The sequence below is a fragment of the Choloepus didactylus genome, chromosome 6 (genome assembly GCF_015220235.1).
Source record: "Choloepus didactylus isolate mChoDid1 chromosome 6, mChoDid1.pri, whole genome shotgun sequence".
Taxonomy (NCBI): Eukaryota; Metazoa; Chordata; class Mammalia; order Pilosa; family Megalonychidae; genus Choloepus; species Choloepus didactylus.
Window position 1 is genome coordinate 84589571 of NC_051312.1, and position 24103 is coordinate 84613673.

General features: G+C 39.1%; 1 pseudogene; it reads left to right on the forward strand.

The window, feature by feature from the left end:
• The first annotated feature begins 21665 nt into the window (after positions 1 to 21665).
• Positions 21666 to 22596, forward strand: LOC119538395 (annotated as a pseudogene).
• The last annotated feature ends 1507 nt before the right edge of the window (positions 22597 to 24103 follow it).

The window sequence follows — 24103 nt, forward strand, 5'->3', positions numbered from 1 at the left end:
GGGTATGGGATGTTTTGGGTTTCTTTTTTATTTTTTTCTCTTTTTGAGTAATGAAAATGTTCTAAAATTTATTGTGGTGATGAATGCACAACTATATGATGATACAGAGTCACTGATTGTATACTTTGTAAAGAATTTATGGTGTGTGAATATATCTCAATAAAATTACATTAAAAATATATCATTGGAGAGAACCTAAGATGGCAGCTAGGTGAGACAGGGCAAAAAAACACCTCCATGAAAGGTGCTGGATAAAAGTCAGAAAGTGACCCAGAACAACCAGTTCCAGTGATGTACCAGCCGGACGGGGTCTGCTGTGTCCACAGGGACTGTGCACTTGGTGAAACTGGAAGTCTGCATTCTGAAATGAGTGAGTGAGCTGGCTGAAAGTCCGGCAGCTGCACTGCAGTGTGGGGAAACCATGGGTTGGTGTTTGGAGACAGACTAGTTCCTTTAAAAAAAAAAAAACCCAGGAGCAGCTGCGGTTAAGACGGTGAGAACCATGCAGTGAAACATGGCAGGAGTGGACTGTGCCAATGTCTTGGTGTCTGGCATGGAGGATAGCCCACTGCTGATTGTCTCAGGGCCAGGGGACAGAGGGAGGCCAAAAGGAGAAAGAAACCATGCCCCTTGCAGCCATCACCCCGGTGGGTGGGGGGTGCTCCTGCCCGGGCCCGACCCACAGCCCAGAGCTGCACCAAGAAACTCAGTGTGAGGGGGAGTTTTTCCCACAGAATCGTACACACGCCACAATATCGGCCATGGACAGTCACCTTTGGTGCACCTGCAGATGGTTGTCCCGGGGCGGAGAGGGCAGAGCTGTGTGAGGACAGGGAGATTAACATGCCCCATTCAGCCATCTTTGCAGCAAGCTGGGAGTGTCCCTGCACTGCCCGATGGTCCAGGGCTTCCCTGGCAGGCCAGCACACACTTGTGATATGGCATGGCCTTCCCTTGGCAGAGGTCCTGAAAGAACATGGCTGAGAGGGGGGATCCACATGGAAATCCCAAGGACCCTATGCAAATGCCAGGGACTTGTGGGTCAGCGGCAGAGACAATCAGTGGGAAGACTGAAATGAAGGCTTAGACTCTTGCAACAGCCTAAAACCTCTGGGAACACCTGGGAGGTTTGATTATTAAAGCTCCCCTACCTCCCTAACCACCCAGACACATGCCCTGTGTTCAGGGCAGACTGCACCAGCAATGCACCCAAACTTGGTGCACCAATTGAACCCCACAAGAATCAGATCCCCACACACCACATAGACAAATTTTGGGAGAACTGACTTTGGGGAGAATAGAAGACTTGTGGATGACATCTGCTGGTTGGTTGGAGAGAGTTCGCACTGCCAGGCTGTAGATCTGACAAAATAGAGATCAGTATTTTTTATATCTGGAAAGAACCTTATCGAGTGAAGCAAATGCCAAGAGGCCAAAAACAACAGAAAATCTTAAAGCATATGATAAAACCAGATGATGTGGAGAACCCAGGCCTGGGCACCCAAATTGAAAGATCAGAAGAGACGCAGTACTTGGCAAAATTAATCAAAGGATTAGGGACAGGCAGCAAGAGCATGGCACAGGATATAGGGGACATGGGAAGGAGCATGGCACAGGATGTGGAGGACATAGGGAGGACCCTGGAGCATGGAGAGGAAATTGCAAGAGTGAATAAAGGGATAGAGGATCTTGTGGAAGTAGGAGAAACTGTTGGCCAGGTTGAAAAGACTCTGGATACTCATGGTGCAAGATTGGGGGAAGTTGAAAAATGACTCAACCTCCTCGAGGACCACAGAATGGAAAATGAAAGAATAAAAGAAAGAATGGGGAAAAAATAAAAAAAATCAAAATGGATCTCAGGGATGTGGTGGATGGGATAGGGTGTCCAAATTTAAGAGTCATTGGTGTCCCAGAGGGGGAGGAGAGGAGTAGAGGTCTAGAAAGAGTGTTCAGGGAGGTTGTTGGGGAGAACTTCCCAAACTTTCTACACAATGTAGATACATGAAGCATAAATGCCCAGCAAACTCCAAATAGAATAGGTCCAGATAAGCCCACTCCGGGACATGTTCTGATCAGACTGTCGGATGCTGGGGGAGGGGAGCAGGTTCTGGGGGCAGCAAGAAAAAGGCAGTTCACCACATGCAAGGGAAATGACATGGGACTGAGTGGTGACTGCTCGGCAGGTGCCGTGGAGGCGAGAAGGCAGTGGCATGACATATTTAAAATTCTGGGAGAGAAAAATTTCCAACCCAGAATACTTTATCCAGCAAAACTTTCCTTCAAATTTGGGGGAGAGCTTAAATTTTTCACAGACAAGCAGGTGCTGGGGGATTTTGCTAGTAGAAGACCTGCCCTACTTTCGATGCTGAAGGGAGCCCTACCGACAGAGAAACAAAGAAAGGACAGAGAGACAGAGAGAAATTTGACAGACATATATAGAACATTACATCCCAAATCACCAGGATTCTATAGTGATCACAGATCTTTCTCCAGAATAGGCCATATGCTGGGACATAAAACAAGCCTCAAAAAGTTTTAAAAAAATTGAATTTATTCGAGCACATTTTCTGGCCACAATGGAATGCAAATAGAAGTCAATAACCATCAGAATCTTAGAAAATTCACAAACAACTTAAGGGTAAAATTGAGGGGGAGATGAAAACATTCCCAGATAATCAAAAGCTGAGGGACTTCATCACCAGTAGATCAGTCCTATAAGAAATGCTAACGGGAACTGAGCAGGTGGAAAGGAAGGGATGCTAAACAATTGACTGAAACCACATGAAGAAATAAAGATTCCCAGTAAAGATCACATGGTAAATATAAGTACCAATACTACTGTATTTTTGATTTGTAACTCCACTATTTACTCCCTACAGGATCTAAAATACATAAATGGTAATGATAAATCAATGGTTTTGGACTCAATGTAAAATATGTAATTTTTGACAAGAACTACATAAAGGTGGGGGAATGGAGGAGTATAGGAACATAGTTTACATGTCCTATTGATGTGAAGTTGGTATCAAAGAAAAACAAGATTGTTATAGATTTGAGGTTAAATTTAAGCCCACAGTAAATACAAAGAAAGTATCAGAGAACATGACCATAGAGATGAAAAGTAGAGTGTGGGTTATGAGAAGTGGGGGAAGGGGCAATGGGGAGTCAAGAAATGAGTGTAGGGTTTCTGTTCGGGGTGAAGGGAAGTTTCTAGTAATGGATGGTGGGAAGGTGTTAGCATTGCAACATTCTAAATGGAATGCTAGGGAGGGGTTGAAAAGGGAAGATTTAGGCTGTATATATGTTTCCACTATTGAAAAAAAAAAAAAAAAGACAGTCTAAATAGTTAATGACAATTAAATGCCAAGGATGATCCTGGATGGGATCTGAGGATGGAGGAGAGGAGGCTCAAAGGGACACAGTTGGGGCATAAGAAAGGGAAAAAAGGAAATATAGAATGCAAGCTTTGTATCAATGTTGAATTTCTTGAACTTATTAGCTGCACTTAATGGGATTGCATAAAAGTATGTTCTTGTCATGGGAAATGTATGTGTGAATTCTATTGTTTGTTCAAGGATGTGTGCAGCTTGCTCTTATACATTCAGAAGATGGAGGAATAGATGATGGGTAATAGGGAGGGAGGGAGGGAGGTAAAGAAAGAAAGAAACGGTGTGACAGGATGTTAAAGTTGGTGGATTGGGGTATCAGGGGAGGGGGTCAGGGTGTGCTGGAGTTCTGTGTATGGGGTTCATATTGTTTTTGCCATTGTTGCTGTAAGTTTGAATTTATTTCAAAAAAAATTAAATATATATATATCATTGAACAGCAACTATATGCTGAGTCTGCAGCAGGCATTGGGGACACATGGACTGTTAAGGAAGGGATGCTGCACTTATTGTTCTTTCCTGAGACAGAGGTGGAAATCATAATTACAATAGGAAGTTAAGTCTGAACATCTATCCCAAGGCCCAGGATAGCAGAAGAAATAGGAGGAAGGTAAAGCAGATGAGAGGTGGGAATATTGGCCCTTGTTTTTCTTTCTTTTTCTGTTTCTCATGCCAACTCAGATGCAAGAGAATTCTCTTACTATTAATCTGTTCACACCAGCCCTCATATACCATCCACAAATGTATTCTTCTACTTTTATCTTTTGGCCTCCTTCTTTCTTCAGAGACCATTATTTAAGAAATATTCACTTTTGTCCCTACCACTGCTATCCCTACCTATGTGTCTATGTTACTGATTTTTGAAAGAAAATCTCCAAGCTCATATTAAGTGCTCATGAAATGTTGGGAGTTGTCCAGAGGGAAGAATGTGCAAGAACCTAGATTCCTACTTCTTGCTTCCTGCCTCTGCTCTCATGATTTCCTCTGACACTAACACAGATACTCCAGGGAGTGATGTTCTACCTTTATGTCCTACATAGTCACAATCTCTTGGTTGTGTCTAATAATGTCAATTCTGTGCAAAAATCTTTGGGGTTTATGCTGAGAGTAATGGTGGACCTTTGCAAAGAACTTACAATGGACTACAAGGCCCTAAGTTATGAAGAAACTCAAGTATCTCAGTATAAAGAAAACTAGACCTGAACACATCAAAGGAAAAGAGTGTATAATTAAAGAAAGCATTTGAAAAGCAGCCTGGGTGGTTTTTTGTTGTTGTTGTTTTACAATGTTTGTTGTTCACCAAAACCAGTGGACCTCTTATCAAATGCTACTTGGTAACAAAATATTATCACAGTTTTAATAATTTAAAAAAGCTATTTGTCTCATTGTCATTAGTTAGACTTTCTGCAAGGTCAAGTAATCCAGATTTAGTCAATGCATTAATCAGATTCTCAGGTGTTTCATAGGAGAGGTTGGGCACATTATATCGAGTACCAGCTACGTGTTTGACAGATGATGTCAACATAAAAATAGAAGTCAGAATATAGTTAATACCACTGAATTGTATACTTGAAAGTTGTTAAATAATTAGAATATGCAAATCCATAGGCAGAAACTGGAATACAGGTACCAGGGACCAGGGGCTGCATGGGGAGAGAAATGGAGAGTTCATGTTAATTGGTACAGAATTTCTGTTTGAGGTGATGGGAATTTTTGGTAGTGGATGGTGGTGGTGGTGGCACAACATTGTGAATGTAATTAACACCACCGAATTGTACCTCTGAAAGTGGATAAAAGGGGAAATTTTAGGTTGCATATATGTTACCAGAATAAAAAATTTAAAAAATCCATAGAACTTTAAAGTACAAAGAGTAAACCCTACTGTAAACTAGGGACTCTAGTTAATAGCATAATTCTAATAATATTCTTTCATCAATTGTAATAAGGGAACCACACTAGTTCAAGCATGTTAACAATAGTGAAAAATGTGCGTGTGAGGAGGGGAGCATATGTGGGAACTCTGTACCTTCTCCATGATTTTTCTGTAAACCTATGACTGCTCTAATAAAAAATGGGAGATTTCAAGTTGTATATATGTTCCCACAATATAAGGAAATGGGCTATAAAACCATGAATAGTCACTGAGGAACCTTAAATGTATTTTGCTAAATGAAAGAAGCAAATCTGAAAAGGCTGCATACTGTATGATTCCATTATGACATTCTAGGAAAGGCAACCATAGAAACATAAGATCAGGTGTTGCACAGTGGATGGGAAGAAAGTATGAGGAGGAGGTGGAGAACAGGCTTTCTTAGGGCAGTGAAACTGTTCTGTAGATACTGTAATGGTAAATAAGGGACATGACACATCTGTCAAAAACCATAGATCTATACAACACAATGAGTGAACCTAATATAAACCATAGACTTGAGTTACTGATAATGTTTTAATATTGGTTCACCAAATGTTACAAATGTACTACATCAATGCAAGATGTTAATAATGGGCAAAACTGTGTGAATGTGAGAAAACTGTACTTTCTGTGCAATTTTTCTGGAAACCTAAAGCCACTAAAATAATGTTTATTATTTAATAAAATATTATAATGAATATCTTTAAATGATTGAAACAAAAGAAATGTCCATCTAGAGTTCTATATTAGTGAAAATATCCTTAAGGAATGAAGATGAAATACTTTTACAAAGAAAAATTGATGGAAGATGTTTATTTTGCATGCACTAAAGGCAAAACTAAAAGTAGTTCTCGAGGCAGAAGAAAATAATCAAAATGGAAACATGAAAATGCAGGACAGAATGGAGAACATTATCTCCAACAGTGATCTAAGACCTAAGCAATCACCACATTTGTGATTTTTTTTTAAAGTTTGGTAGGTTTTATTTAAGTAATACAAGTCAATTTTATTAATTTGAACTTTTCTTAATTTGAAATCTAAACCCATGTAAGCTCTAGAATGGAAAGTTTAGGTAATCCATGTGAGAATACAAGGAGAATATTGAAGCTACTTAAGAGAACATGTTATTTTGAAGCTTTCCATACATAGAAGACACACAGTAGTTATTAAATGCTTAATGAACATTAGAAACCTCAAGTTCTTCCTAATCATGACTTACATATTAATTACTGTAAAAGAATCCTTGTTTGGCAAATAGGCCATTTTAGCTCAAGCAAATTATTTGTGCATATGTTTTACCTTTTGCTGATAAAGGTATTCCCCAATGGATATAATACAGTATCTTATGTGAAATATAGTACTTGACAAATATTTGTGAAAATGACCACACTGTATGATGTACTTGAAGCTAATTCTGTTGTTTTTTTTTCACTAATTTGTTCCGATCTTTCTTACAATTAGTCCTAGTTTTACTATGCTTCCAAAGAGTAAACTGTCTACCCCTTTATTAACTTGTGAAAATTTATTTTTAGTAAAAATAAGGATAGAAATATTTTCTATTGGTAATTGGTAATCTGTGGTACTCACTTCCGGGACTGATGCATACACCTTTGCAATTTCAGCCTTGTCGAAGAGAATCACACTCCCTAGATCTGTGCAATGTGAAAGCTTGTTCATTTCCTTTTCTGGCTCAGGACAGAGAAAACCTAATTCATTAGATTCTCATTCTGCTGCAGAAAGAAGTTTATGATTCAACAATTAGTAAAAGGATTACAAAGATAGACCATTCTGCTTAGAACAGGAAAGAATAAAGACATCTAATATTTAGTTTATTCCTCCAGTACTGTCAGAACAGAGGTCAAACTTCTTTCAAAGTGTTATAATGCCTATGTACAGACTTTGCTTCTCAATGAATCAAATTTTGAAATATTTCTTTATAATATTAATAATTGTCTTTGAAAATAGGTTAATAACTGTCTTTGAAATTGTTTATTGAGCAATTAAATATTTTTGTCCATATACATATTTAATTAATGCTCTAATATATAATTTTTCCAGTTTCCAGCTGAACATTTAACTTGTAGTGACAAGATGTGGGTTCTAATATCAGATCTTCTAATTAGTTGTATGGCCCTAAACAAGCCATTTTAGATCCCTGCCTGAATCCAGATCAAACAGGGATAATTACAGCTTTTTAAACTACCTTATAGGTAAGCAGACATAAGATTAATTAAACAAATATAAGGTAAAATATGTTGGATTTTATCATATTACCTATTTTCTAATATTTACTTGACATTTTTATAATTTAACCAAAATAAAGATTATACACTTTCAGAACTACAAAATTCTGTAGTTACACAAGGTGAATTAAAATAGTAAAGCTAGTTATAATAACTCCATGTCTCATTTAATTACATTAAGAAATAATAATTGTAAAATAGGCAAAATTTCATGAAAATATTCTTATTTATTCTAGCTTAGGAGTTCTTGCCCACATCAGTGGATTGTCTGGCATCAGCCACTGTGTCAAGTAGTCGACAATCATAATGTCCATAGACTGTCAAACAGATTTGGTGGCCCAACTGTGAAGTGTCTTTTAGTCCAGAGGCCAGATCAAGCATGTCATTAACTTTGTCAGTGACTGCTTCCTTGCTGGTTTGGTTATATTATGTCCCACCAAAAGTCATATTCTTTAATGCAGTCTTGTGGGGGCAGGCATGTTAGTGTTGATTGGGTTGGAATCTTTGGATTAAGTTGTTTCCATGGAGATGTGACCCACCCAACTGTAGGTGACAACACTGAATTATTTTCATGGCAGTGTGGCTCTGCCCATTCAGTGTGGGTCTTAATTTAATCACTGGAGTTCTATAGAAGAGCTTAGAAACAAAAGGAGCTAAGAGCAGCTGAGACGGACACTTTGGAGAGCAGCCAAGGGAGACATTTTGGAGACAACCACTGAAAGCAGACTTTTGCTGACACTTTGGAGACACTAGCCCAGTGTTTGTCTCAGAGAAGCTGAGAGAGGACAAATGCCACAAGAACAACAATTTGAAGAGCACACAGGAGCTGAGAGAGGAGCTGGAACACAACCTGGGCTCAGCAGACACCAGTCACGTGCCTTCCCAGCTAACAGAGGTTTTCTTCAGAAGAACAGAGGTATTCTTCAGTGAAGGCATCCTACTATTGATGCCTTTGTTTGGAAACCTTTATGGCCTTAGGATTATAACTTTGTAACCAAATAAACCCCCTTTATAAAAGCCAATCAATTTCTGATATTTTGCATAATGGCAGCATTAGCAAACCCAAACAGCTTCTAACTTCTCAAATATGAGCTCTTCAAAGATGAGGTGGCAGGTAGAGCAGGCTAAAGTTCCCTCATATGCACCCAAACCATCAAAATCTAGATTAGTTTCAACCACATCTAGGAGAGAGGCACCAACTATTCCTTGGTTGTTAATGTTTCACCATCACTGTTTATAAAGTGGATTGTTATTTTATCTTCTGACTTGCTCAGCACTGGTGCTGACACGCTCAGCAACAGCTTGCCCCTGAGCTCCCGCCCAGGCCTCTTGGTCCCCAGGAACCAGCAGGCTCCCATGCAAGGTCCAGTGAGGAGCAGCCACTGGTGGGTTGAGAGCTGAGAGCGGTGGTAGCACACAGGAGCTGGGCATCACCAATGGTGGCCATAACTGGGTAAGTCACCCATGTGCTTTTCATCACTGCACCCATGAAACCAGGTTTTATCCCCTCAGGGAGCAGAGTAGGATACTCTGTTACCCCATAGGCTGCCTGTTTTAACACCCCTTTTGCCTGGATGCTTTGACTCTAAGCTATACTCTCAATGAAGCCTGTACCACCTCTGCCTCCCCTGACCATGGCCCTAGATCCCTGTTTCCTGCAGTCTGATGTGTCTCCCTTAACCAGGGTATCTTCTGTTCCATCATGAGCTTCCCTCAATGAAAAGTTGTTTGCTCCTCTGTCTTGCAACTGCCCCTAATAACAACTTGGGCCACTTAAGGTCTAGGCCAAGTTTCCATCATGTAGCCTGTATTCCCTTGGCCTTGCTTTGCTTGGTTAATTTAGGCTCCACCATTACAATGTCCTAAGTAAGAATCCTAATTTATCCCAATATACCAGGAACTCATACTTATCATGGGGAAGTACTGAGTCAACACCCCAAGAAGGTCAAAACTTAGGGAAGATAAAGTTAGGCTCAGGGTACTTCTGTGGGAAATGAGTGGATGTAACTGGGCGCCAGTACTCTGTGATGACATTTTAAAAGTAGTATTAAGAACTCGGGCAAAGTCCATGGCAGGTGCTGATAAAAAACCTGTTTCCTTCTCAGGTCTTTGCTAAATATAAGGCATTTATGTCACATATAAGTAGAAAGGTCCCTGCTTTATGATTTATTGATGGCTGAAGGTTATTTATTAATAAATAGTAATCACATTAATAAGAGAATCTGAAATATATATTTAGACTCTTGTATCCACTTCCCAAGTTAGGAGGAGTTGAGATTATAGGTCACAATTTAGAATTAAGGCAGCATATAAAGGATCAGGGATGTGATATACCAAGGTCACAAGCTTGGTATATATATATGCAAATAAAATATTTAATAGGTGACCTTGGTCTTGTTAGGCTGGAACTCATGCTCTTACAGGTCACAGAAGGAGTTGGTTCCAGTTTATGTGTTCTAATGGGGTACTAGATCTTAGGAGGCACTTCAGAAAAGGGGATAAGGATAAGGTGAGGCAGAGAAAAGAAAGGTACAAGCAGGCTCCACCTGAAGTGCTCACAGCTGCTGGAGAGCAAGTCATGATTCCCCGGGAGGCATCTGTGCTCCTGAGTGGGAAGGGGGAAGGGGCTATAGAAAACCCTGGTGGCAAGAGCCCTGAGACAGCAGTGTCTCTTGAGTCAACCCACAGAAAAGAGGCCAGAGCCTGCCATAATCCTCTGAGGGCCCTCCTCAAGTATAATAGTTTCTGTTTCCATGTCCTTTTGGGAGAAGAGCAGAGGTTTGTGAGTATAAAACAGGCTGCTCCCTTGTCAGCTGTCTCCTCCCAAATTCCTGATTTTGGAAGAGGAAGTCTGCACTGGAGTTACATGAAGCTAATCGAAATGCCTAAGAATTGTACTTCAGATTGGTGATTGTGAATAGGGCTGGGCACGGGGAAAAGGAAAGTGGTGACACAGGCCTGGTGTGCAGGAAAGGATGGAGGCACTCAGATTTCCCAGTGACCAGTGCTGGTCTTAAGAATCAGCCTCCCCCACAACTCCCACCCCAGTTCCCTTATTGTCTCTATTTTGTATCCTCCTAGGGAGAGCAGGAGTCTTGACAGTCCCAACCAAATGCCGTGTCTCCAAACTTCAGATCCTCCCCCATCCCAGAGGATGCCTGCCCTCCTTTCCAGGGTAGACAATGTGGGCCATCTCAAAGAAGTCTTGGCTGATTAATCCAGCCTGGATCCAGTCACTCCACACCTCCTTGCATTGCTCCCGTCTAGTCTAAAAAGTATCCCCACCCCAATTAGGAAGATTGCTTCACCAGTCAGGCCTGAACTAGGAAGAAATTTGGAGAGGTAAGAAACACATTTCTTAAAAGTTCTCCCACAAGTCACAACCAGGAAGCACCTTAGGTGAGTAACTATCATCCTTTCTCTAGCTCTTAATTTTTGAATTCTATCATTCTCATATGCAATTAGCTGCCAATATTGATGGAAGCTCCATATAAGCACTTTGGGGAGGGGAAAAGAAATAGAAATGTCCTGTGGTTGAGTGTGGATATCATGGATCTGGAAAGGGGCATCGATGCAGGCCAATGACCCTAAAGATTGGACAAAACATTCAGGACAGGCTCTTGGTTTCTTGGGATTAGGAGAAGTCTTCCAACTCTGAGATCCTGATTCTGGGAGAAGAAGATAATTGCATGAGCTTCAAAGGAAGTAAGAAACATGGGCTCTGCTTTGGGGAAAAATTAGAGCAGATAATATTTTGTCTGTCTGAGGATGAATGGACAGTTGAGGGCATTGGGGGCAGTCAGTGATCATTAAGAAAGCGCACAGAATCCAGAGGGATATGGAGACCCAGCGAAAAAGGAACTATGTTAGGGTTTGTGGAAAATGCCTATCAGAAAGGATAAAGGTGCAACAGGTAAGTGAAGTCATTCACAGTCATTTATAGCATACCTGTCATCCACTAGGCCCTGTTCTAGGTACTGGAGATATTCCAGTGAAAAACAGGAAGTCCTTGCTCTCATGAGGTTTGTTTGTTGCACATCCCGGAACTCATTCTCAGAATAGATGCACAACTGTTATTATGACATGGAAAAATATATCCTGCTGTGAAGAGGATTTTATTCTGGAGCAAGAAACCAAGGCTGGTGGGAGTTGTTAAAAACTTCCATCCTAGATGCATATTAGATTAGGAGATAGATGACTAGTCTAAGCCTGGATGAGATGGGAGACTTGCAAAGTGTCAGAAGACTTAATTTCCAGTGCACTGGTTGCTCACCCTTCATTTGGGAAAAGGTTCAACACCTTGTGTGTATATTAGAGGTTGAGGTTATAGATGTGATTAAGGCAAGTTGCTTTACTTTACCATATGGTGGGTGTTTTTGGAAAGAGTACATATGGAGAACAAAAGGTGGACTGTGGACACTGTTAGGTCATTTTTCCTTGTAACAGATGAGATAGGATGGCAGCTTGGTTTGGTGTGCTTGTGATTGAAAAGAGTATACAATTTTGATTTTTCCTTGGAGTTTGATCCAATGACACTTGCTAAGAGATTGAATATGGGGCATGAGGGAAAGGGAAAAGGCCCTCAAGCATGATATCTATGAGACAGCTGTGAGACAGATGTGAGGATATCAAGCAGACAGTTAGAGATACTAGTGTGGAGCTTAGAGGGGAAGTAAGATCTAGAAATATGTATTTGGAGTTTCAGGATATAGTAACTAGAGAGGGCAATGTTCAAGGACTTACTAAGCAACATGCCCCTTCCTCTGTTACATTTCATATTTTACCTGATTACTGGCTCTTTCTCTGCCAGTATAAACAAGCTGCTATATTTCCCTTATAATGAAAAAATAAGCTAAGAAAAGCAGACACACGTGCAAAAAACCTAACTTCTCTTGATTCTACTTCACTCTGCCACCCCTGCCAGGTTCACTTGCTGCCTTTTTTCAGCACAATTCCTCAAGGAATTGAGCCAATTTAGCAGACTTTGCTATTCTTTTTCCTTCTCTTTAACCCAGGCAATCAGGATTTTCCGGCCACTATTCTTCCAAAATTGCTTTTTTCAAGGTCTGTAATTATCTGCACATCCAAAAACAAAAACACAGTTGATTCTGTTTTCAAATTATTTGACTCCTCAAATGTCATGGTTTTTTTTTAACACTATGTTAAATAGACTGTTACTCAAATGGAGAAGAACCCTCTACCTTGGAATTCCTTCTATTTTGGTGGTTGCACTCTCTCTACCTCCTTTGCTGACTCTTCCTCCACGTCCCCGATCTGCCCATCCCCCCACTTTTTAATGCTGGGATTCATTTCTTGGTTCTTTTCTCCTTATCTACACTTGATATCCTAGTTGTTATCTCACCAGTTTCATGGCTTATATAATACATATTTTCCAATGTCCCAAACTTACATCAGCAATGTATTATATTAGCAGCTTATCATGGTTTTCTGTGTACAAGTCCTTTTCATCCTTGTTTACATTTATGCTTAGATATTTGATTATTTCAGTTACTATTGTCAATGAATTTTTCTTGATTGCTTCTCCCAATTGTTCATTGTTTGTATATAGAAACACTACTGATTTTAGGGTGTTGCGCTTGTAACCATCCACTTTGCCAAATTCATTTATTACCCTGGGACCTTTGCTGTGGATTTATCAGGATTTTCTGTATATAGGATCATGTCATCTGCAAACAGGGAAAGTTTTACTTCTTCCTTTCCAATTGGATGTATCTTGTTTCTTTTTCTTGCCTAATTTCTATGGCAAGAACTTCCATTATGATGTGGAATAACAGGGGTGACAGTGGGCATCCTTGTCGTGTTCCTGATCTTAGAGGGAGAGCTGTCAATCTTTCACTGTTAAGTTGGATGTTAGCTGTGGGTTTTTCATATATGTCCTTTGTCATTTGAGGAAGTTCCTTTTATTCCTAGTGTTATGTGTTTTTCAAGAACGTGTGGGATTTTTGTCAAACATCTTTTTCTGCATTAAATGACAAGATACTGTGTCTTTTCCCTTCATTCTGTTAATGTAGTATCCTACATTAATTGGTTACCTTATGTTGAACCCCACTTGCATAGCAGGGCTAAGTCCCACTTGATCATGGTGTATAATTCTTTAATGTTCTGTTGGATTTGGTTTTCACCTATATTAATAGATTATATTAGTCTGTAGATTTCTTTTCTTATGGTATCTTTATCCGGCTTTGGTGATGTTGGCCTTGTAGATTAAGTTAGGGAGCGTTCCCAGCTCCTCAATTTTTTGTCAGAGTTCTAGCAGAGTTGGAGTTAAGTCTTCTTGGAATGTTTGGTAGAATTCCCCTTGAAGCATTCTGGTCACTGTAGGTAGTTAGTGTAGGTAGTTTGTGTCTTTCTAAGAATTTTTCCATTTCATCTAGGTTATCTAATGTATTCGCTTACAGTTGTTCATAATATCCTCTTATATAACTTTATTTCAGCAGGGTCAGTAATAATACCCCCCTTTTAATTTTTTTTTTTTTTTTTTTTTTTTGTTATATGTATCTTTCTCTTTTGCTGTCAGTCTAAAGTTTTCAGAACTCTATTGATCTTTTCAAAGAACCAACTTTTTGGTTTGTTGATTCTATCATTTATTTTGTTCTCTATTTCATTTTTCTTTGCTCTAATCCTTGTTATTACCTTCCTTCTGCTCACCTTTGTTTTAGTTTGCTCTTCTTTTTCTAATTCTTCCAGTTTTGGGGTTAGGTCTCTGATTTGAAGTCTATCTTCTTTTTTAATGTAAGCATTTTTGGCTATAAATTTGCTATTGTGCACTGCTGTTGCTGCATACCATAAGTTTTGGTTTGGTGTGTTTTCATTTTTGTTTAACTTACGACATTTCCTAATTTCCCTTGTGATTTCCTATTTAATTCATTGGTTGTTTAAGAATGTGTTGTTTAATTTACATATATTTGTGGATTTTCCCTTCCTCCTTCTGTTACTGATTTTTAGCCTCATTCTGTTGTGGTTGGAGACTATACATTGTATGATTTTAATATTCTTGAATTGATTAAGACTTGTTTTGTGACCTGACTTATGTTCTATCCAGGAGATTGTTCCATGATTGCTTGAGAAGACTGTGTACTGTGTTGTTGTTGTTGGGTGAAATGTTATATATATGTTTGCTGGGTCTAGTTGGTTTACAGTATCCTTCAATCTTGTATTTCCTTCTTGATCTTCAGAGTAGATGTTCCATCCAATATTAAATGTGGGGTATTAAAGACTCACAATTTTAATGCAGAACTGTCAGTTTCTCTCCTCAAATCTGTTACTTTTTGCTTCATATATTTCAGCGTTGCTGTTAGGTACACTAATATTTATAATTGTTACTTCTTGTTGAACTGTCCCTTTTATCAGCATATAATGACCTTCTTAGACCCTTCCTAACTGTTTTTGACTTAACATCTATTTTATCTGGCATTAGAATAATTATCCCAGCTCTCTATTGGTTACTACTTGCATGGTACATTTTCTTCCATCTTTATGCTTTCAACCTATTTTATCTTTGAATTTAAGATGAGTATCTTGCAGACAGCATATTGTAGGTTCAAGCTTTTTTATCCATTCTGCAATCTCTACTTTTTGTGTAGAGGTTTTAACCTGTTTACATTTAAAGTCACTACCGATAATGCAGGACTTTTTTCTGCCACTTTTCTGCTTAGCCTTTGCAAGTCATACCATGTTTGTCCCTCAATTCTTCTAATAATATCTTCTTTCATATTCATTTGACTCTGTGATGTACCATATTGATTGCCTTCTCTTTTCCATTTGGATGTTTTTTGCCCTCTGGATACATTTTTCCATCTGGATATATTTATCTGATATTTTTCTTGTTACAAAGGGGTTAAAATTTAATATCTTCAATATAAAACAATCATAGTTTGATACCAATTTGACTTCTATAACATACACATACACTACTCCTATACCCCTCTGTCCCCCCACCTTTATTTATTTGTTATTTTCTGTATTTTTGTAAACTGTATGTCTTAAATCATGGACTTGTCATTACTTTTTATTTATTTTCATTTTAGCACCTGTAGGTAAGTGGTGTTGCACACCATACAGTACAATACAATAATATTGGCATTTAAAATTACCAAAATCGAAAAATGTGGAAACATTAAACTTTCCCACCTGGGGAATTACTGATATTCTCACAAACATTGGGGTCTATTAATTTAGAAGACCAAGTCCTCAATCTTGGGTTTGCCCTAATGAAACTTGTTAATGCAAAGGACAGGCTACGTCTACTCATAATTATTCCTAAAGGTCACCCCCAGAGAAACTCTTTGTTGCTTAGATGTGGCCTCTCTCTCTAAGCCAACTCAGCAGGCAAATTCACTGCCTCCACGCTACATGGGACTTGACTCACTAGGGTGTAAATCTCCCTGGTAACATGGGACATGACTTCCAGGGATGAGTGTGGACCTGGCATCATGGGATTGAGAAAGAATTCTTGACAAAAAAGGGGGAAGAGAAATGAAACATACAGATTCGGTGGCTGAAAGTTTTCAAATGAGTTGAGAAGTCATTCCGGAGGTTATTCTTATGCATTATATAGATATTCCTTCTTAGTTTTTAGTGTATTAGAATAGCGAGAAGGAAATACCTGAAACTGTTGAACTGCAAGCCATTAGCCTTGATTCTTGAAGAGGATTACATAAGTGTATAGCTTACATAGTGCGACTGTGTGATTGTGAAAAATGTGTGGCTCATATTCCCTTTATCCAGTGTTTGGACAGATGAGTAGAAAAATGGTGACAAAAATTAAATGAATAATTGAGGGGTGGGAGTGGGGGCTGAGATATTTAAAGATATCTTCTCTTTACTTTTATTTTTATTTTTTTTGTGTAATGAAAATGTTCAAAAATTGACTGTGGTTATGAATGCACAACTGTATGATGGTACTGTGAACAAGTGATTATAACCTTTGGATAATTTTATGGTATGTGAATGTATCTCAATAAAATTGAATAAAAAAAAGTTACCCAGATGGCTACCTTTACCACAGGTCTTTATTTCTTTATGCTGCATTGAAGCACTGTCTAGTGTCCTTTCTTTTCTTTCTGAAGAACTCCTTTTAGCATTGTCTGTAGGGCAGATCTAGAGGTGATGTACTCCCTCAGGTTTTGTTTTTCTGGAAATGTCTTAATCTCTTCCTCATTTTTGAAGGAAAGTCTTGCCAGATATAAGATTCTTGTTTTGCAGTTGTTTTCTTTCATCACTTTGAGTATTTCAACCCACTGACTTCTTGCCTCTATGGTATCTGATGAGAAATCAGCACTTGATTTAATTGGGACTCCCTAGTATATAACACATTGCTTACTCTTGGCAGCTTTCAGAACTCTGTCCTGTCCTTTGTATTCGATAGTGTGATCAACATGATGTAGTGTACTTTTCTTCATGTTTGTCATGTTGGGTGCTCTTTGAGCTTCTTGGATGTACATATTCATGTCTTTTGCTAAGTATGTGAAGTTCTCTTTCATTTCTTTTTGTTCTTTTGTCCCTTTCTTTCCTCTACTTTTAAAACTGCCATAATACATATATTGGTACACTTGAGGTGTCTTAGGCTATTTTCCCTTTTCATAATTTTTTTTCTGCCCCTCAGTCTGACTCATCTCAAGCATCTTAATTTTCAGTTCATGGACACTTCTTTCTACCAGCTTCAATCTGATATGAATTATTCCTGGGAATTTCTCATTTCAGGTATTGTAGTCTTCAATTCCAGTAGTTCCATTTGGTTATTTTTTTAAAAATCTCCCTTTACTAAGATACTCGTATTGCTCATTCATTGTTTTCCTGATATCCTTACTCCTTCCTCTGTATTTTCCTTCATGTCATTGAGAATTTTATCTTTGTTGAATTAAAAAATAAATTGTTTGTTATGTTCACATTCTGGTCTTCTCTGTTGGCATTTTCTGTATTTTTATCCTGTTCCTTTGGATGGGCCATCATTTCCTATACACTTTTTTGCACATTATACAATATTTTAAAAGCTTAACTCTGGGATTAATTCTCTGAGATGTCTGTTTCTTGATTTTGTAACCAGTGGTGGTCAGATGAAGCTTTAGCTTCAGCCCTCCTGTCAGGAAGGTCTGCCAAAGGCAAATACAGTGTACAAGGTCTTTCCTGACCTTTCTTGGCTTGTGTCCTATCTTGGGCTTGTGCTTGAAGGTGGTGTTGGAGTTCCTCTGTGTATGGGAATTTGAATGTCCCTCTATTTCAAAGGAGACATACCTCCCTCTTCTAAGTCTTTAAAGCAGGCAAGTCTTTGCCCCAGACTCTTTGGTTCTATAGTTTCTTACACTTACTCATTTTGCTGTCTCAAACTGCTTTCACCTAGAGGGAAAATTATGGGAGAAAAAACTCTAGAGGGGAGTTTTGAGTCAGTCTTTCCAAGTCCATACAGGTCCATGGTGGAGATGAGTGAAGATCAGCTCCAAAGTGGCCTGGGGATGGGATCAGGAAGGTTTCTAGGAGCTTTCTCCACAGCTCCACAAAGCAGGGATTTCTTGACCTGCTCAGCAAAAGCAGCCCTTCAACTAACTGTCTCCTGCAGCCCTGAAGAAGTATAACATCTTAAAGTTTCCTGCAGGTTGGAACAGTGGAGGCCCTCAGAGCTGGGTCCCCAGTGATCTAAATTCACTAATCAAAAGACATGGTTAGTGACCAGCTGTGCCCACCATTTTTCTGGGGGAAAAGGGTTTCTACATCCATTTCTGTCAGTAGGAAGCTAGAGAGTGGACCCCACAGTGGTCTGTGTGAGAGTAGGGGATGGACACCAGTAACAGCTGCTTAGAGACAGAAATATACCAGCCTTTACTGTAATTTACCAGCCTCTTCCTCCTGCTCTTCCTTGGTTGCTGCACAGTGTTCTACTGGCCTCCAGAGATTCAAAAATATTTGCTTCAGACAGGTCCTGCCTTTAATTGTCATTCTGGTGGAAGGACTGAATCCTGAGATTTGATTATTCCCATCTTAACATAATCATGGGCAAACCTTCAAAAATATCTGTCAAATAGTGTCACATCTTGTCTCAACTCTGGTTTGCCTCTGAGAGAAATGAGGAGCCACTGCAAAATTTTTAGTATCCTGTGAACTCATGCTCCACTTTTCTGATCTCATCTTCTACATCTTTCCCACTCGTTCACTTCATTCTGGTCTCCTGGCTGATCTTTGAACATTTGACATATATCTTCTGTCTTAGGTCAATTTCTCTGGTTCCTCTGCTTAGGATTTCTTTCCCCCATGGGAACTCCACATATTCCATACCTTTTATACCTGTCTCACATCCTCTCATCACACCTTACTGTTCTAGTCATTGCTGTAGCAACCGTTTGAGTGCAGGTGTGGCCTGACAGCACTTTCCTAACTGCATCCTGCCCTGTGGACAATTAGAGAAACCTGATCAACCACTCTGGAATGTGTGTGAACCAGTAAGTATGAGGAAATATTCTTTGGGTCAACCCTTGAGCCATGGGACATAGAAACCAGTGATAAACATTCCCCTCTTCCATGTCTCAAGTGGATGACTTTGCTGTGCATTCTACATGGTTCTACATGTGGAATTGAACAAAGTTGATCACAGTGTTATCCAGTTCAATAATACACTCTTGAATCAGTTTACCCTTCTTTCCTGTTTCATTCCTTCAACTCATTCCTGTTCCTTGATATCAGTTTCCCCAAATAAAGCACTTTAATCAAAGCCCAAGTTCTGTCTTTTAAGGAAACCCAGCTTTCCTCAAATTCTCTTCCCAATTAGGCTCACCCTGCTATCTTTATTTAAAATTGCAAACTGCCCATACTCTACCCCCAACAACTTTGGGATTTCCTATACTCATGCTGTTTTTTTTTTTTATTTTCTTCATGACAGGTAACAACTAACATACTATCTAATTTAATTGTCTTTTACTATCATTTTTTCAATCTTTAGCAAGTTTGTTCTGAGAAACTAGTCTGTTTAGTCACTGATTTATCCTTAACCCAGTCATTAAATATATTTAATATTATTCAGGAAATATACTGAATATATTTCCTGAATGTTTTATGAATATAAAATGGCAAACATCTCAAACTTGTGCCCTGAAAAAAATATTTAGAGGTAGGGAAGAAGAAGAATGAAATAAGCAGCTAGAGAGGTAGGAAATGTAAGGATATGGGAGTCAGAAAAAGAGAGGATTTTGAGAGGCAGAGAGTGGTCAATTAAGACAAAAGTTGCAGAGAAGTCTATTTAAATGAAGGCAGTAGGTGATCATCAGATATCATCATGGAGGTCATTGGTGGCTCCAATGAAAGCAATTTCAGAGAGTAATGGGAATGGAAGCCAGATAGGAATGTGTAAACAACAAATGATTTTGAGGAAGTTGAGACTAAATATAAACATACCTAGATATTTTGTTGTGAAGAGGAGCAGAGCTTTTAAGTAATAGTGCAAAGAATTATATCATGAAAGACAGATATATGAATATGAGTAAATAATATGAATGAGTATAGATTCATTAAAGAACATAAGCATTAATATATAATTTAGGCATCAGAGTTCTGTGGAGGAAGAGAGATGTAATTGACAAACCTATGAAAATGCTGGGGCAGTGTCATTCTGCATTTATAGAGAAGAAAATGGGCATTCAGAGATAAGTGACTCTGCAAGGTCATGGAGCTAGAGTAGTAGCAGTTATGATTTCAGCCAAGGCCTTCATTCTAAAATTTTCCCATTCACCATGGAATGAAATTGGTTGTTTTTCAATTTGGATATGCTGAATGTGTGTTGTGCATGGGGCACCTAGGTTGAAGCAAGTTAGCATACTTTTTTCGAACATTGCATTTGCAGTAAAGCTGACACTCAGCCTTGGCTCTTCTACACTATTAGTGATGATATCTTAAAGCTATTAGTGAGTTTGCCACTTAATTTTCTCATGTTGAAAAGAAAACCAATTTTTTTTTAGTTCTTACTTTGTTCAGTATCTGTGGTAAGTATTTTAATGTATTATTTAATTTTCAAAAGAACTTCAATAAGTGGATCCTACCAAAGATGAGAAGAAGGCCTGTGTAAAAACTGGGCAACACTAATATTTTAGTTTTTGATAGAAGAGGAGACAAAAATGAGCAAGAGAAGTGAATACTGAAAATTGTTAAGAATAAAGGATATTCGGTTTGGAAGCCAGAAAATTCACGGAGAATTCTCCTGTAATGTAATGAAGGAGCTGAAGGATGTGTGGAGGGAAAAACACATGAATACATGAATAGGGTGATTAACATTAAATTACATGAAGGATAATAAATAAAAAGAGAGGCTCCTCATCTTCCTAGTAGGGTGGTGGCAGGGCAGTATTTAGACAGATTTTTGGGTGTCAACAGGACCTGGAAGTTATATTACAGAGCAGCCCTGTCTAATGAAGGAAATATTCTGTCCTCTGCATTTTCCTGTATGGTAGCCTTTAGTTCATGTGGCTACTGAGCACTTGAAAGTGTTTTCTGTGACTGAAGAACTGAATTTAATTTTATTTAACTTCATTATTATATAGTAAAATAGCCATATGTGGCTAATGGCAACCATATCAGACAGTGCATTTCTAGAGGTAAATAGAGATTGTATGACGAACTGGAATAGTGGAAACTGCAGTGTTTGACTTATACAGCCAATGGAAGCCTGTGATGTCAGGACAGACAACTGTATTCTATGACTGGAAGTTTGGTTTGATCGGCCAATAAGAGGGTGCCAGTGCATGTATGAAAGAAATGAATTAATGTAAACTTATTTTTACCTCTTTACTCAAGGTATTCCTCATATCAAGAAGAATACAGAGAACACTACTGCCTCTCCATTCCTTTATGAAAGATGTCTTGTGATAACAGTTCCATTGATATTTATTATTCTGTCTTTTCATTGAGACACAAGGTTTCATTAAAGTGGGAAACATGGATTATAGATTTACATGTCTATTAGGATTACTAGCTTATTTTGTTCAAAGTGTAGCAATAGGAACAATAGCTAATCCTCACAGTAGGGTATCTGAGTTCCAACTCTAAAATCCTATATACCTTAGAAGATACAAATAGAAGGTAAAGGGGCTCTGTGAAAATCAACAGGAAGAATTTCCAGGAGTGATGTCAGTCTCCAATATCACCTCAACTCATCTAGCTGCCTTCCTGTTGATGGGGATCCCAGGCCTGGAGCACCTGCACATCTGGATCTCCATCCCCTTCTGCTTTGCATACACACTGGCTCTGCTGGGCAACTGCACCCTCCTCTTCATCATCCGGGCTGATACAGCCCTCCATGAGCCCATGTACCTCTTCCTGGCCATGTTGGCAGCCACTGATCTGGTCATGTCTTCTACAACACTGCCCAAAATGCTTTCCATATTCTGGTTCAGGGATCAGGAAATCAACTTTTATGCCTGCCTGGTCCAGATGTTCTTCCTCCACTCCTTCTCCATCATGGAGTCAGCAGTCCTGCTGGCCATGGCCTTTGACTACTACATGGCCATTTGCAAGCCACTGCACTACACCACGGTGTTGACCAGGCCCCTAATTGCCAGAATTGGCATGGCTGCTGACACTAATAACTCCTCTCCCTTTACTACTCACAGCCTTTGACTATTGTCGAGGCCCAGCAATTGCTCACTGCTACTATGAGCACATGGCTATGGTAAGGCTTGCCTGTGGAGACACACACTTCAACAATATCTATGGCATTGCTGTGGTCATGATTATTGTGGTGTTGGACCTGCTATTTGTTTTCCTATCTTATATCTTCATTCTTCAGGCAGTTCTACAGCTTGCCTCTCAGGAGGCACGCTACAAGGCTTTTGGGACATGTGGGTCTCACATAGGTGCCCTTCTATCTACCTATTCACTGGTGGTTATCTCCTCAGTCATGCACTGTGTGGCCCACTGAGCTGCCCCCAACATCCACATTCTCCTCGCTATCTTCTATCTTCTTTTCCCACCCGTGATCAATCCCATCATCTATGGTGTCAAGACCAAGCAGATTCGTGACCATGTGCTCAGTCTATTCCAGAGAAAGGATGTGTAGATGGTTAGGTTTTTTTGTTTTGTTTTGTTTTTTGTTTATTTTTACTTAACCCTTCATTCCTAAGTGGATTCTGGGTTAGGGTGGGTGGGAAATTTTAAAGAATGAAATTGGCAGAGTCTCCAAGTTTGCCAATTTTTCAGTATAAGGAAAATGTGGTGCCATTCATTACCAAGCCACAAGCTATAATAGGCCAAATACGTCCCTATCATCTGATCCTAAGACTGAAGTTTTGACTGCCCCACTCTCATAGACTGCTCACATGATTGAAGAAGATATAAACAATCTTCAATGTCATATTCTATGGGTAGACATTATCTTACGTGGAAAGAAAGTGAACTATTGATTGACTGTGGCCCAAGTAGATTAGATTTTGGTGAGCTCTTCATCCTGTCTGTGAGTAACTGAATGTCAAAGTTTATAGTCCAAAGGCAAATGCCCCCATTCAGTAGTAAAATTATCTTCATAGTTTTTCTGATAAGTGACTTCCAGCCTCTGCCTGAGTATCTCCACTGTTGGTTAGCTCCACAACCTCCCAAGGCTAATGGCTACACCACTGGACAGTTCTACATATGAGCATACCTATTCCTTCCATTACCTCAGTTCCCACTTTCTTTGATTTCCTTTCCTGATTTCTTCACACATACTCATGGCCAGTTCCTTCATTGAGCACTTAGCAAAGGAGCCCTCTGACATTTCTTTGTGTCAAATTATTAGATCTTGCAAGCAACTGTTCCTATGCATATGTCTAGTGTTTCAAAAAATCATTGTAATAATGGTTGAATGAATGAATGACTGAATGAATGGAAGAGCTAATTACCATCTTTCTACCATGGACCGAGGAAATAATGTAATAAAATGCACTCTTTTGAAGTGGAGAACTTCTAGAGATAGCTAAGAAAATACTTACAATATGTAGTTGTGGTAGGCTATATTACTGTTCACATATAATGACTCTCCTATTCTCCATCCCTGGGAGGAGTATTTCCCTCACTCCACTAATGTTATGTGTGACCATGTGACTTACTTGACCAATGGAATTTGTATTGGGTTGAAATGTGCCACTGTGACCAGAAAGTTTAAATGTGGTTGCATAGTTTGACCTTTTTTTTTTCCTTGCCCTTCCTCTCTGTCACAAGAATAAGCATGTGTCAAACCATGGCTTTGCCTCCATCCTGGACTCAAGAAGGAGAAGACATATGGAGCAGATGTGAATCCGACTGTCTGCCTAGAGCATAGCTGAAGCTGACCAAAATATAACACAAGTGCTCATATAACACAAGTGTTATTTGTTGTTGTTGTTTTATTAAACCACTTATCTGGATTTGTTTTATAGCATTATCTAGGGATATGCTAGAGGTGTGAGCTTACATTGCATTACTATTCATCACAGTTCAAGTTAAGTATTTGAAGAAAAATGAAGAAAATACAATATTCCTCCTTCTAAACTGTCCTAGAAAAATACTGGATTTGACTTATCTTTCTGCTCCTAAGAACTCCATTAAACATG